At 39.2% G+C, this 14,713-nt stretch overlaps 1 long non-coding RNA gene across 1 annotated transcript; it reads left to right on the forward strand.

Annotated features, from left to right (window-relative positions):
- The first annotated feature begins 7,030 nt into the window (after positions 1-7,030).
- On the forward strand, positions 7,031-12,638 carry LOC145436375 (uncharacterized). The gene is made up of 3 exons (XR_013914289.1): positions 7,031-8,417; positions 9,723-9,817; positions 11,093-12,638. It is a non-coding gene; the product is annotated as an uncharacterized LOC145436375 (long non-coding RNA).
- Positions 12,639-14,713: the final 2,075 nt, after the last annotated feature.

The following is a 14,713-nucleotide window of genomic DNA, read 5'->3' on the forward strand; positions in this document are numbered from 1 at the left end:
TGTACCCTTCGATAGAACTCAATACGATCGGTTCCTAGGCTTTTATTAACATAAAAGTAAGCTAGTGTATCTGAATACAACATGGCAATAATGCAGAGTTAAAACGTAGGCGCAACTTACAGAAGCGACGCCACACCCAACTAGTACGAATGAAATGGATAGTCCCGACGTGAAGGTAATCAGGAGCAATCAGTATGAACACCCACTAGTGGTCAAAAGGGACTGATACACCACAATAAGGTCCGGATATATTTAAACTCTACCGGTGCTACTTCTGTGTGGAGCATATGAACGAGCTTGACTTTGATTCCTGACCCAGGCCTGAGTATTACGTCGCCAAACAATATTAAATTCCCCCTTCTATCACGAGTCGTCACAGTAAATCTTCTCACCAAGTGCGCCAGTACCACCTTTTCATCCATCATGGCAAATTTTTGAGTTTCGCGGTCCGGCGGAAACGGTATGTAAGAGTACGGATGCTGACCATCAAGTTTGTCAGCCGTAAAACTGTCGGGATCAAATCTGTGTACATAATTAGATTGCAAGTGAATGTACAGATAACTTTGAAACCCTACCGACAAATGTTTGTAAATCTAGGTGATGGTCTTCTCAAAAATTTACTATGGTGAGGAATCCTGTAAATGCGCCATGCGGTTCTTCTAACTTTATATCTGGACTTTTCATAGCAGTCTATAAAGAGCGAACTCGTAAATTTTCTCAGGTGGTTGCGTGTCTACGCCCTACCGCGAAATTTGGAGAGCTGATAAATAAATAAAAAATGGAATCACTTCCGACTAGACCGAATCATTCAGGATCATGTTGCTATTAGAGATGGGGTGAGCCTCTGAAAGGTTCAGGTTCGTGTGAACGCGAACGTTACCTAATTACTCACGTGACGTCATATTGCTAATTTCGACCCTACATTTCAGTGAAGTGATATACATTGATGTAGGCAATACCTAGCGACGACTTGTTAAACGTCGCTGAAGGCATCAACTATGCAGCAATCAAATAATATAATAACCGCATAAAATCAATTTCTTCCGTCGCTTTGCCAGTAATGTCGACGTGGAAGGGAATGTCAGCTTACGCATTAACGCCTCCCGCCCAAACTGGGCAATGTATTCGCCGTCTGAGTGTTCCTTCGTTGATGGTGAGCAGAGTGAGGAACTGGTTTTACCCCATTGAAAAGTTATACGGCAGTAGCCAGTAGCCATGATGTTGTATGATTGCGGGTCAAGCTCATTCGCCATGACTCAAGTTCAAGTCGAGTCATTTCCGTATTATGCGTAAATGACCCGAGTTAGGTCGAGTCATCAGAAAATCGTGTCTCGAGTCGGACTCGAGTCGAGTCATGACCCGAGTCATTACAACCCTGTGTGTCCGGCGAAAGCTATAGAGAAAAAACAGCTACATCTAGGTGTGTTAATTTTATTATTAAAAAGTTTTCGGATATTATCCGATACTCAGACACAAAGAGCAATATGTTCCAAGACGAAGAAATTGATGCGCATCTTCAAGATATCATAGAGCTGCAAGACCATCAGATGTATTAATCGAGGTTCAGTTTTATATTGAATAATAATTGAGTAGTGCAATGCGTTACGTGAGACGACGCAATGCGATATAACAAAAATATATTAGGATGTCGAAGCGATCATATGTCCCACTGATTACATTACCGCTGGTTACATTACCGCTGGATATAGCAGTGAAACGATAGTGTTCCTGAGCTCGGATTTCTGTTACCCATTTCACGCCCTCTCGTGGTCTTTTTTTGTTGGTGTCCTTCGTCGTAATGACCCAATCTGGACCATCGTAAAGACGCCATATGCCAAAGGTTACTTGCATTCAAATTTACTCCCAAAATATTTAGTATGGAGTTGCCCTACGAGTTACTTTCTGAGATACCTAAATAAATATCCGGTTAATCATACAATATAGTCTCAGTAGTTTAAAAAAGGGCATGGCACCAAGTTTTATATTATAAGTTCGGTGTGGTCTAGCGAATATGCATATAGAGAAATCAACCAGACTTGCGTGATGAAGCTTGACACATTTTCAAATCCCGAAATCGTCACGTTCATGATCGGTATCGGTAGAATCTTTGATGAGTGGTTCGCTTCAGGTTTGTAATTTGCACAAACACACTCCAGATATATCTCTTTAGTATGAGTCGAGGTATTATTCCAAACGGATTGTATGTATAGCTGTTTATAGCTTTCGATGTACGTGAATCCCTGAACAAGAATATGTGGCATCGGTACCGGTTATCGCATTATCAGGAAATTTATATATTATCAGAAGGGAGTTTTTTACCTATATAACGGAAGATTTTGACCTAAACAAACACAATTTGACTTTTTCGACCTGAAAAACAGAATTTTGACCAAATCTTGACCTGACGTATACAAATTAGGTGTTTACGCACATAATGTAAAGATTATACTATTTATCTGCATTTTTGGCTGGAGCTGTCTGTCCTTACTAAGTAGTTTGGGCTGAAAAAGCGTTTTTGACTTAGAAACCAACACATTTTGGCATGAAAAAACTAATATTTAAACAAAATCTTGCACCCTGAATAATTCCAGTAGTTACATCACTTATTATGGTATAGACAATTAAAATTTGTTGTAGGACAAGGAAAGATACTTTCCCACATTCTCGGGTAAAAAGTGTACGTCCTTATTAAGTAGCTTGCCCACATTGGAGGAAGAACGTTCAACAGCAGCGGTTGTTCGCTGGCAACACTGAAGCTGTGCGTACGATGGTGGTGACACACCGTGTTGCTTCATTCTGACAATGTTGTCTACATCACGATTTTTCATCATTTGATCATCAAAGCAGCCATCCCAGATTATCTGCAAAAATAGGCGACCAATCAAACATAACTATTTACTTTTGGAAGCTACTGAATATAGCTGCCTACTTTTCAGATCTTCATACCCTAATTCCTTGAGGAGGTCTTGACCTGTCTTTGAAATTCTAACTCGTCGATCGAGGATGCCAGTTTTCAAAATTCCCTATGCACTTTTGCGATTATAGGTCAATATGATGGAGAAGAATGAATAGGCTAGCATAACTATAGAATGATTTATGGTAATATAACTGCTAATGGAAAGGGTTCGAAGAAATTGTCTCTTTTTACTCGATTCGGATTCGAGTAGGCTACTCGGTTCATTGTGCACATCCCTACATAATTCTGACTACATAATCTGCAGTTTCTTTAAAAATTCTATATTTGATAGTTAGCGTTTTCCTGGTTGTTATGTCATCACAGGTTCGATTTTTCAATGTTGCGTTAAGATAATGGGTTCCTCTGAAGGTCACCGGCAGCTCAAGAAAAAGAGTTCCGGAGCCGCATATACTTATCGCACTCCGAAAATATTGCTGTTCAGTCGGTATATATATAGATGATACATAGGGCTGGGCATTTTCGAGTCTGAGAGATTCGATTCTGAATCACGTATTTTGCTTCGAGTCGAGTCGAGCATTCGAGTATCGCTCCTTATGACGCCATAACAGAATGTAATATGTCAAAGTTCAAATTTGTACCTCTTTATGCCACCACAAAGAATATAATGCGTGCTATCCATCAAATTAACCATACTTGGTATTTTTCGACCATCCCGATTCCATTTCACCTTGTGACAATGTTGTGGAATGATCATGACTTCGGAAATGGGGTATTTCCAGTAACGTTCGTAGCTTTTTAGTTGTACTTCATGCCCTGTTTTCTAGGCTGCAATACGGATAATTAAGGTTTCACAGTGGAAGATAGTATAGACGCTATAATTTTTTATGATAAATTAACTTTTAGTGGCGAGAAGCGTATGATTTCAGTACTCGAAAAATTCGTCTTTTACTACTCGACTCGAATCATTAAAATTGTTGTCCATTCAGATTCGAGTAATCGAATCATTGTGCCCAGCCCTAATAATAGATAATAGGGATGCATCGACAGTATAAATAACAATTGCGACAGAGACGCAATTTATAACAATAATATTTATATACGCGTATACGTGATAACTACAGTGAAACCACACATCAATTATTTTAATTTATGAGTGTTCGACTGATCACGATGGATTATGCCTCGACGCACAACATAGAGAAAAACTCATTGGCCTATGATACATTTTCTATTCGGTCATGATGTATGTAGGCTTACTTTGATATTGCAACGGTTAATATAGGATCTCGTGGATTCACACAATTTTACAGTAGGCGGGCAACTTCTCCAGTCTCTGGACCTGATATGAGGGAAGTACTTGGCGGGCCCGATTCCTGAATCGATACATTAATCGTGGATTTATCCACATAAATACAGGGATATGTCGTATTTAATGTTAACTTAAATTTAAAAGCATATAGAGAAGAGACCAAACACAGTATTCAATAAAGGTATTATCATAATGTACTTCGTTGTTGTTGCTGCGGTCGATCAAAGTTGTCAACAAATTCTTTGATGTGAGAACCCTAGTTAAAAACTGAGTGTGAACATTTGTCAGGTGTCTTGTTTCCTCTCAAATGTATGTAGACCCGACAGAACAAGTAGTGTGATGACGTAACGCAGTGTTATAATCCACAGCTGCAACACCAATTCCTACCTAAGTGTTGAAGGTTTATCTAGGCTCCTCCTCGTCAACTCATCCGTGTAATCGGTGTCTTATAAAAAGCGTAGACGTGAGCCGTGCTGCACGTCACCAGCTACGGAATAAGAATCAAGAGGTACGCTATGGTGTAAATGACCATAGTATAGTCGACAAACACCACGAATACAACAAACAAACAAGCAGAGCAAGTAGTTTCATGACGATGTTTCTTAAGTTAGCAAATTTGGATTCATTCACTGACGCGTAACTGCACAACATAAATACAACAAAGAACTAAAAAATAACATAAAGTCACTAAAATTTGAAAAAGTAAGAAAGTATAGTGTGGGATCGCTGCAGGCTGTGCCAGCGTGGCCAGAGCGCCGCATTATGACGTATGACCGGACACTGCCTGCGGGCGGCCGCTCAAATTCCCATTGCAGGCCTATATGCTACCCATACTTAATACCCATCACGTCTTTCGATACGGACCATGCTCGTATGCAATGAAAATGTATATTATTATTACATGTGCCCCGCATAATGTATATGTTAGGGTGGGTAAGAATATATTAGGTATATATTTTCGGTTTAATCAGCGGATATCCATATAAATATATAGTTAACAGTCCTGTTATTACAACCAACTTAACATTTCTATGATCACCTTGATGATATTCGCTATTTTGTCGAGTAGCAATGAATTCATTATGCTCCCGGCGCTACATGATTCTTCAGTTCAGTATATGTAAAAGGTCTGTTCACACAATGACCTAGGGAAGGGCTTGTAAATCGCCAAATTTATTCTCCTACTATTATCCGTGACCTCACAATGGTAATACGATGAACAGTTCAGAATAAAGCATACCGAAGCCGAAGCTAGTTGCTCTGGGAGTTTCCATAGGTTTCTGATATGAAAGTTTAATTTTAGCACATCTTATAATTGTTACCCCATCCAAAAACGAAGATCATGAAAATGTCCATCTCATAAGCGACGTTTCGTTAATGTTGCCATGTGTCGAAGCGATTGTATGGGGTATGGGAGCTGTTTCGCGATTGCAAAGGGGAGAGAACAATGAGAATGATTGAGAACGACTCCAACAAATCTTTATCACACGTAAATACACTTCATAGCTGAACTACATTGAAAATTACATTGCTTTGTCTTTACTGCAGTCGTTCTCAATCGATTAGACTGCTCAGGGGTGCCGCGAGAAACTGCGGTAAATAATTTTGACGTGTAACAAAAATTAAAGAACAATATCACTTATTTTGATTCCTAAAATTCCAACTTATAGCAAGGCAAGCAGCCCATTTGTGCGGCAGTGATGCAAAGTACCACTACGCTAAGGACGCGACACAGGGTAGTCGAGATGCCAGGGTACCACAAGCTGTTTTCCCTCTGAGAGGGTGTGGCGATGTCAAGAGGGATGGGAAACAGTGTTTTACTGTATCACACTGTATGTCCTCACCGCCTGAAAATACATAATCCCACGGTGATTAATATTTTGAATTTGTTATTGAATTCCAGGTCAAAACAACCTTGATAAAGCTACCCTCTTGAATAGATATATAACGAGACACTTCATAAGTTGATTCAGATTCAGTACCACAACTTTACTTCAAGTGCGGCATCCATTCGTTTTTACCAGCATTGCCCTCTTCATGCCATCTGAGATACCGCATTTGTTTGATATTGCATAAGCACTGCAACGTTGTTACGACAATGCAATTTTTGTCGAGGCGCTATACATTGTAGGGCTAATCATGCGCTTGCCTTGGCTAACGATTGGGAGTTTATTGAATATAGTAGATAAGCCATGGTCATTTATGATCGTCCTGTTAAATATCAAAAAGAGACTGAAGTTGACTAATACATAACACCTACCAAGCAGAGATGAGCATGGATTAGGATTAGGTTTTGCAAAAAAGGATTTGTGAAATTTTGTCAGATTTAGATTGGATTTGGATGAGACATTTTTTTCAGAACGGATATGGATTGGATTTACCTATTTTCTGGGAGATTGAAATGTCGTGTGGCGAATAGCGACAAACTTTATTCAGAGCAGTTATTAATGTACTTATGGTTACTAAGTTATCTTGAATTAAGTGAATCGCTGGTTGTGAAAGAAAATTTTCGAATCCCTCCATTGCATAAATTAGTATTCTTTCTGAATTTCCAGTTGGAATTGGATTAGGATTGGACATGGACTTGAATATGAAGAAGTTATGGATTAGGATTTGGATTTGAAGGTTCGGATTTGGATTGGATTAGAACATAGAAATTTCAAATCCGCTCATCTCTGCTACCAAGATGTCGCGCTCGTACCTTCTCAAGGTATTAGACCTTAAGAAGTAGGACTGTTGTCATTCAAGGAGTTGGTGAGTTCAGAATAGCGATTGCCGTGCTACATATCGCGGACAAAGATGTTTCCCAGCAAACACAAAACCGTAAAAGGATCATCCGGGATCATCTCGATTAGGTTCTGATTTTCTAAGTGTCGAGGGAATGTCTAAAATACGTAGTAGGATGGTCTTGTGGTTATATTCAATCAGAATAAATTCATACTCGGTGTTGTTCCATCTCATGCATTAGGCTTCGTTATATCCGGTAGTTAACCTAATAATGCAAATTTTCTATCTCTCGCGGGTACGACTAAAATACGTAGAAAGGATGACTTTGTCGGTACATTCAATCACGATGAATTCTATCCGGTTTTGTTCGATCTCATGCGGTAGCTTCGTTCTATCCATTAGAAAACAATGTTCTCCCTTCGTTTTATTGCGTGAGGATGTCACCGGTGTTGTATATTCGTGTTGTTGCTCTAAGGTCGAATAGTTTTGTTTTCCTCTGATATATATGATCTTCATTATATATATATTCGCTCTTTCGGTAATCTCGCATGTTCAACGAGTATGGTTAATAGTTTTATTCAGAGAATAACCAAATAAGTGATATGTTGTACGTTTAGGAATATGATTATCGATGCGTGACTTCTAGAATATTTCGGCGATTCAAATTTTACGTCATCGCGCCATAAAAAGATTTGAAGCGCAACAGGTCGCAGCCAGGCATAGTTCGCTCTTTCTGTATGGTAAATGCCGTAAATATATAGGAATTGTGGCTGACTGAGGTAGCGGGTTAAAGGTATATATGCAGTAGCATATAGCTTATGGGGTATTTCGAATTGCCTGTAGTATATGACGCCTAGAGCTGTTTGACTTATTTCTGCAAAACAGGTGTAGATAACTATAGAAAAGTTTCAGCTTTTCCAGGTTAGAATTAGAGCTAAACCGTTTTTCCGAATTAGATTACAATTATATTGCTGGCATTTCGCTCTAATTTAGTGAAATTAGACCACTATAATTCGCTTCAAACATCTGAATTACCGGTACCTATACCTACGGTATATCATAATATTTATGCTTGAATTTTCTAGGTATATAAGTCATATAGATACATTCCTGTAGAACACTGATTCATGATTTTATAAAAGTTGGTGCAAGAATGGACATTTTCAACTTGATGTTGATTAATGGAGCAAAATTTGATATTTGAGTGCAATTATACCTCGAATCCAGTGACAAGATTATTAATCGTTGAAACCAAACGCAGCTTGATTATGTTGGCCCAGAGAATTTGGCTAGCCAGACCATATTGATGAAATATGGTCACAGTAAGATAATATTTTGGGCTATTTTACATGAACTTTCCAACATTTGATTTGATATGTCCACTAAAACAGTTGTTATTCTGCTTTCGAATAAGACCTTAATTGCTGGTTTCAATGGTAACTGTGTTTGTCAAAGGCTGCAAAGGTAATTTCTTTTCCTTGTTAGATGTTTATTTGTTTGTTTGTGGTGTTCATGGTGGTGGTTCGACTACACTGGTCATTTTACACCAGGTCGGTTCTTATTATTATTCCGTATCTGCCCGATTACCAGTGAACTCGGCACTTAGTGAATTCGGCCGCACAAACTCGGCACTTGGTGAATTCGGCCGTGGTAGATCTCGTAGCGGTACCGGTCACCATGATTGGTTGCTGGAATGTTTGCCGGTGAACTTGGCACTTTGAGTGGTTGTCAATGTTGTACGGCGGTCAGGGCATGCGTAGATCACACAGTCACGGCGTGATTAGATCACAGATTGCGTAATTGCGGGAAATAACGCGACGCTCTTCACTTGGTGAACTCGGCCCTTGGAGGAATTGGCACTAGAACACCTTCGCATTAGAAATGCATTTAGTATGAATGAACAGTATCAAAAAGGAAATTTAAACGTGTCGTGGCTCGTGGTAGATCTCGTAATCTTGGGATCCTTCAACCGTGTTATCGAGACACCCTAATCCCAGAGTGGAATCGTCTCTCCAAAGGCAAAAAATAATTTATTTTGACGTGATCATGCGAAACATTTGTTGATGAGGAACACTGGCTTGTCGTGATCGATAAACGAAGAAGCGCCGCTTGATGTTCCACAGTTTTGATCTCACATACAACGCCAAGATCCATCTTCTCAAAACTTACACGACACAGGCCCGTGACTCACGCTATCGATTCCAAGCAGACCGCGCGTGGTCGGTATATGAGCGCTGTGTTATTTCCCGTGGCTACGCAATCCGTGATCTAATCACGCCGTGACTGCGCGATCTACGGATGCCCTGACCTCCTTACAAGATTGACGAATCACTTGATAATACTATTATTAGTTTGATAATTCATATTAATAGCTGTAAATACACTTCATTTCAAAATTTCCCGAGGGCCGAATTCACCAAGTGCCGAGTTTGTGCGGCCGAATTCACCAAGTGCCGGGTGCATCGGCAACCATCTGCCCACTTACAGCATGGCCCACTCCTAGGCTTTTTAAGACATATCTATGCGAATCAGATGGCGAGGAGTAGCCTAGATAAACGGCCAACACTTCGGTAGGAATTATGGAGTCGACGTGTCACGCTAGAACCCGCAATTCATTGGTGTTTAGCTATAATGGAACGTACCACTACGTTTCCTCGCCATACCTTGTAAAATGAGACCGTAGCATTTGGCATTTCGTGTGGCAATTGACTTTTGTGTGGAAAATTGTGTTCGTTTTAGAACTTATCCGAAACTTTTATTCCGCCATAGATTGTATATGATAAAACAATATCGGAATTGATCCTAGAAGAATTCCAAAGCAACTCACCACAAAGGAGGATTTAAAGAAGTTTGCAAGAGATGTGGTATGTTGAATCTGTTTTGGTATTTTTAAATAGGCCTACTTTGTTGTGCCGATAGCAGACAGTATATATAAACGTAAGATGTGGAAGCTATCAAGGTGTTTTTAGAAATTCAGTCAGTCAAAGTGGACGATCGTATTGCTTGGATTATATTTAGGCTTATTTTAGCATCTTTGAGATGCAACTCTAAACGTGGACGGTCATGAACAGTAGGGTTCTTCAAAAATGACTTTTTTTCTCAAATCGTACTGGCTACTTGATAAAATTGTTAGGTTACCTAATTTAAGCCTACAAACAAAATATGGTTCAAATCCAGCCAGTAACCGCTTTGCTACAGGAGAAGAAAGTTTCTATTTATTATATAAAAAAAATAATAAAAAATTTGAAAATTTTCTGTTCACCCCATGAAAGTGTTAGGCTGTCTATAGAAACGATGCTCACCAAATTTGGTTCAATTCCAACCAGTGGAAGCGGAGTTATTGCTGTCGAAAAATTTGGATTTTAATAACTTTAATAAGTAAACAAAGAATCGGTCACCGTAAATACTATTTTATTCAAATCCAAATTTTTCGACGGCAATATCTCCGCTTCCACTGGTTGGAATTGAACCAAATTTGGTGAGCATCGTTTCTATAGACAGCCTAACACTTTCATGGGGTGAACAGAAAATTTTCAAATTTTTATTACCTATTTATTTTTATATAATGAATAGAAACTTTCTTCTCCTGTAGCAAAGCGGTTACTGGCTGGAATTGAACCAAATTTTGTGTTTAGGCTTAAATTAGGTAACCTAACAATTTTATCAAGTAGCCAGAACGATTTGAGAAAAAAGTCATATTTTAAGAGCCCTAATGTCCATGTCAGAGAAACGTTTTAGGGTAGGCCTACTCATATGTCTCGCAGCGTTCTCTACATAATTGTCAATTGCGATACAAACTGTTTGCTTGTATTGGTAAAGCCATCCAACTTCGAATTGTAAAGTGTTGGGAGTCTTGATATCAAATTTTTGAAAGGTGCACTTTGAGAAGATTTCGGAATCTGTCGAATTATACAAAAATTTAGCAAATTCTTTGACATATTTCATCTATTTGGGACTCGATCAACGTAAAAGAATTGGTAATCATTTTATACAATATATTGTATTTGTAGTTGAAGTATAGTAATAATTCTTATGGTTACCGCACTTGTAACGATTCACGGCCATAACTGGAATAATTAGAATGATGTAACTTTCAAATTGTCATGCATTTTGCATCAACATTGTTCTCAATTTTCAAGGTGCTGACCGTTCGAGGAAGAATCACCCACCGGGAATTCACGATCCGTAAACGCGGCCGACTGTTTCTCTCCTCAAGCGGAAGCGACAGAGAAGAGGAACGAAGAGAAAAAAGGAGCAGAAATAGCAAGAGTGTGACAATTCGCGTCCGTTCGCTTTAATGCGTATTTCCATCCGCGAAGTAGTAGGTGGGAAAACTAATGGTCGTTTGGTTAGGGCTTATATAAGGTTGACTCCAGCGCTGTATTTGCTAAATGTTGCTATGAAATAGGGGTGGTGTCATTTGGTATCAATATTGACTATTGAAAGACCATTTGTTAGTGGTCATGGATTTGTTCGGCCAGTATGCAGTAATTTCTGATGGTCACTTCCCGGGCTTCTGTTCTCTAACCCCTCATGATTGTTATTCTGCTTCTAGTAAGACTGTCGATTCTAATGTTTTATCGTATCATTTGTCGGAGGTTTCGCTCGCTTTATTTACAACGTTTTGCTCTCTGCTAGGTCAATTACTGGCTGAGTATCACTACAGCCTAAGAAACTGCACTAATTCTCATTTTAATGTCTTGCTGGTTATCTTGCTGTCAATTCTAATAATTTATTAATGTCTATACCAGTGCCGCCACTCAAATGTTTTGTTCTCTGTACACAATATTGTTAGGTCTTCAGCTTTCCAGGCAGAGTATCATTCCACTTTCTAGACTTGAGTATATATCTCTCCAACTAGCTGCCAAATAACTGATTCATTTGGATTGTTGAATTGATCATTTTGGACAGAATGTGAAGAAATTTTAGTCAAGAATTCTTTTTGTGTTGGTGGCTGTTTTCAAAGAGTGCTGAAGTAGTCATCGTTGATCTTGATAATCAAGTAGAAGTGACGATTGAAGTCAGTTCTCTAGTCATATAATATTAAAAAATATAATAATAAAACTTGAAAACTTGAGTGGAAATAGTTCAGAATCGAATCCATTTTAGTAAGTATGGGCGAAAAAAATGTAGGAGTCATTCGTTAGTCGCTACCTCTGCCATTTTCGCAGTACGAATGTCTTAGCTATTAATCATCATTTTCATTTTATTTCTGCAGGGTGTTGAAAAAAAAGGCCGCATGCTGGTTATTTAACTGACTCATCAGAAGATGAAACCTGATGATAAGGACTGTTTTCACTTTCTTTCTAAAGACATTCGTTCGTTTGTTCGTTTTATTTTTTACAACGGCATTATTGCCAATTCGTTTGAAATTAAATTATCACAAATGATTAATATGTAGTAAATAATGTGGTGTGTGTACGCAGCCGTGATCAGGTTAAGCCCATAGTGGTAGAAAACAGGTTATTATATCAGGATCTTCTTCTTCTAACGTAGGATCTACATTCTACTCACCATGTTTAAAGGCTGTAGCATCTGCATAATATTTTTATTATTGAAGGACATGGAAAAGACGTTGAATTGAGTCGACACAAAATCCCCCTTTCTACGACCTGCCGAGATCTAATATCTACTATATCGGCTCGGCTTTTCTACATCTTTGGTCTGTACTGTGTTTGCTGGGTTGTTACTTGTGATGAAATATATATTAAGTTTAAAATCATAAGACATACAGAACGAACACAGCCGACATCGATATGGGCGAAATAATATTGCACTTAAAGCAAAATAATAGAGGGTGGAAACAGACAATAGAAATGACAATAAATAAAAGCAAGTATCCGAATGCTTTTCTCTATTCGGGCGATTCAAAGGTATAATAAACAAGCCTTCAGCGCAACCAACGGCACGAAATCATCGACCTTAGAATTTCTCTTAACGAGCTACGCGATGACACTCAATCGCCTACATCTCAGGCTCGATACATAAGCATGAATCTTCGTCGGCTTCGTCATCATCATCATCCTCACTGGCGTCGTTCTAAAAATATCAGCTTATTAAAGCGTTAAAATGTTGTTATAATGTTAGTTTGGTTAAAACAACGCTGCGCAATAAATTTGGCTTAATTCCAACCAGTAGAATCGGGATCCTTGCAGTAGAACGTTTCGAATTTATTATATAAAAATAAAAGTAAAATTTTAAATATTTCGGTCAACCCCATAAAATTGTTAGCATTTTAGCAAGTAATTCAATAAAGCAGATTAGGTAGACGGGTCGCAAACTTTAAGAAGTTAATCATAGGCGAGGCGTTTCAAAATAGCAAGATGCATCATCGCGACTTACGGCACCAGAAATAGTCAGACTATCACCCAGTAACAATATGAATTGGGAATGAAAACACCGAGCAAATCCATATAAAGGCGAAGATGACCCTTATTCTGGTTGGCAAGGCAAATGGAAGCAAGCAAACTGAAACCGAATTGACACTGTTGATTTAATACTCACGAGCCGGGTTTAAAAAACTGGGTTTGTTCAATAACGTTAAAATTAGTCACGAAATAGACCGGCAAGTTTGATGTATCTTTGTTTATGTGGATACCAACCATTTCTCTTACTTCGGCTTTCCCAATTTCTTCACAATCCATGTTTGCGTTCACCGTGAACATCACGTTCCCCGCCCTATTGCATTGGTATAAGTACGCGTCTTGTACTAACTCCTCGTTTTGAGCCATCCACTACACAAAAGGCTTGAGGCTACAGTCGTAAATTGAACATATCATGCGAGAAATCTACAACGCGCAACGAAAAGACACCGTCGAAAACGTCAGGGTCTACAAAAGACAGATTGTTGTTTTCCATCTTCAAAGTATGCAACAGCGGAGCTACTTGCTCAAACGTCCGATCGATTTTATCGATGTGATTGTTTGAGATGCTCAGCACTTGCAAATTGGGAATTTGGACGTCCAAGAATTTATCGACGGAGTTACCGTCCAAGTCTAGGAGTTGCAATAACGGGCTGTCTTGAAACGAACTGTAGTCTATTTGCGAAATTTCGTTCAGACTCAAGTCAATCTCCTCTAGACGTTCGGCTCCCTTCAACGAGCCTGCGGTTATGTTTCGAAATTGGGTCCGCGACGCTTTTAAAACCTTGACTCTATTTTCTTTCCAGTCGGGGAAACGCCGCAGCCTGTTGAAGGATACGTCGAGGGTTTGGAGATGTGGGGATTTTATGGCTCCGAGATGGTAGAGCTTGTTTGCGTCCAGGAGCAGCTCAAGTAGGCTTTTTAAGTGGTGGAGTACTCGATAGTCTACGGCCCGCAGTATGTTTTCTCCCAAATCTAAAATCTAAATGTATAATGGTATCTAATAAAATCATAAAATCTGCTGTTCCGGAAATGCGACAGTCATTAGATCGTTAGTCACAAGTCTATCTCACTTTTACAATTTTGACTCGAGTCAAGTCTAGTCATTTTCAATTCTCCACCAAGTCAGTGAGTAGTGGTCCGAGTCCAAGGCATATTTTTGTGACTCGAGCATGTTACTTAAATTTGAGTGTAAAACCAAAGGTCCGAGAAGCCTGGATTGTCTACACACACTGTGACAGATGCCGTTAGTTTTGGGTAGAACGTCCATTGTCAAACTAGCTATAGTAGAATAATACGTGACACCAGCTTATGCCTAACTACACCGACTCGGATATTCCCCGTAATCTTATATGAATTAGGAGAGAAAGTACTTCGTTCTCCGTCTGAGCGTGGAGT

Source organism: Botryllus schlosseri, chromosome 3 (assembly GCF_051294905.1).
Source record: "Botryllus schlosseri isolate E-star chromosome 3, Bs_hap1, whole genome shotgun sequence".
Lineage (NCBI taxonomy): Eukaryota > Metazoa > Chordata > Ascidiacea > Stolidobranchia > Styelidae > Botryllus > Botryllus schlosseri.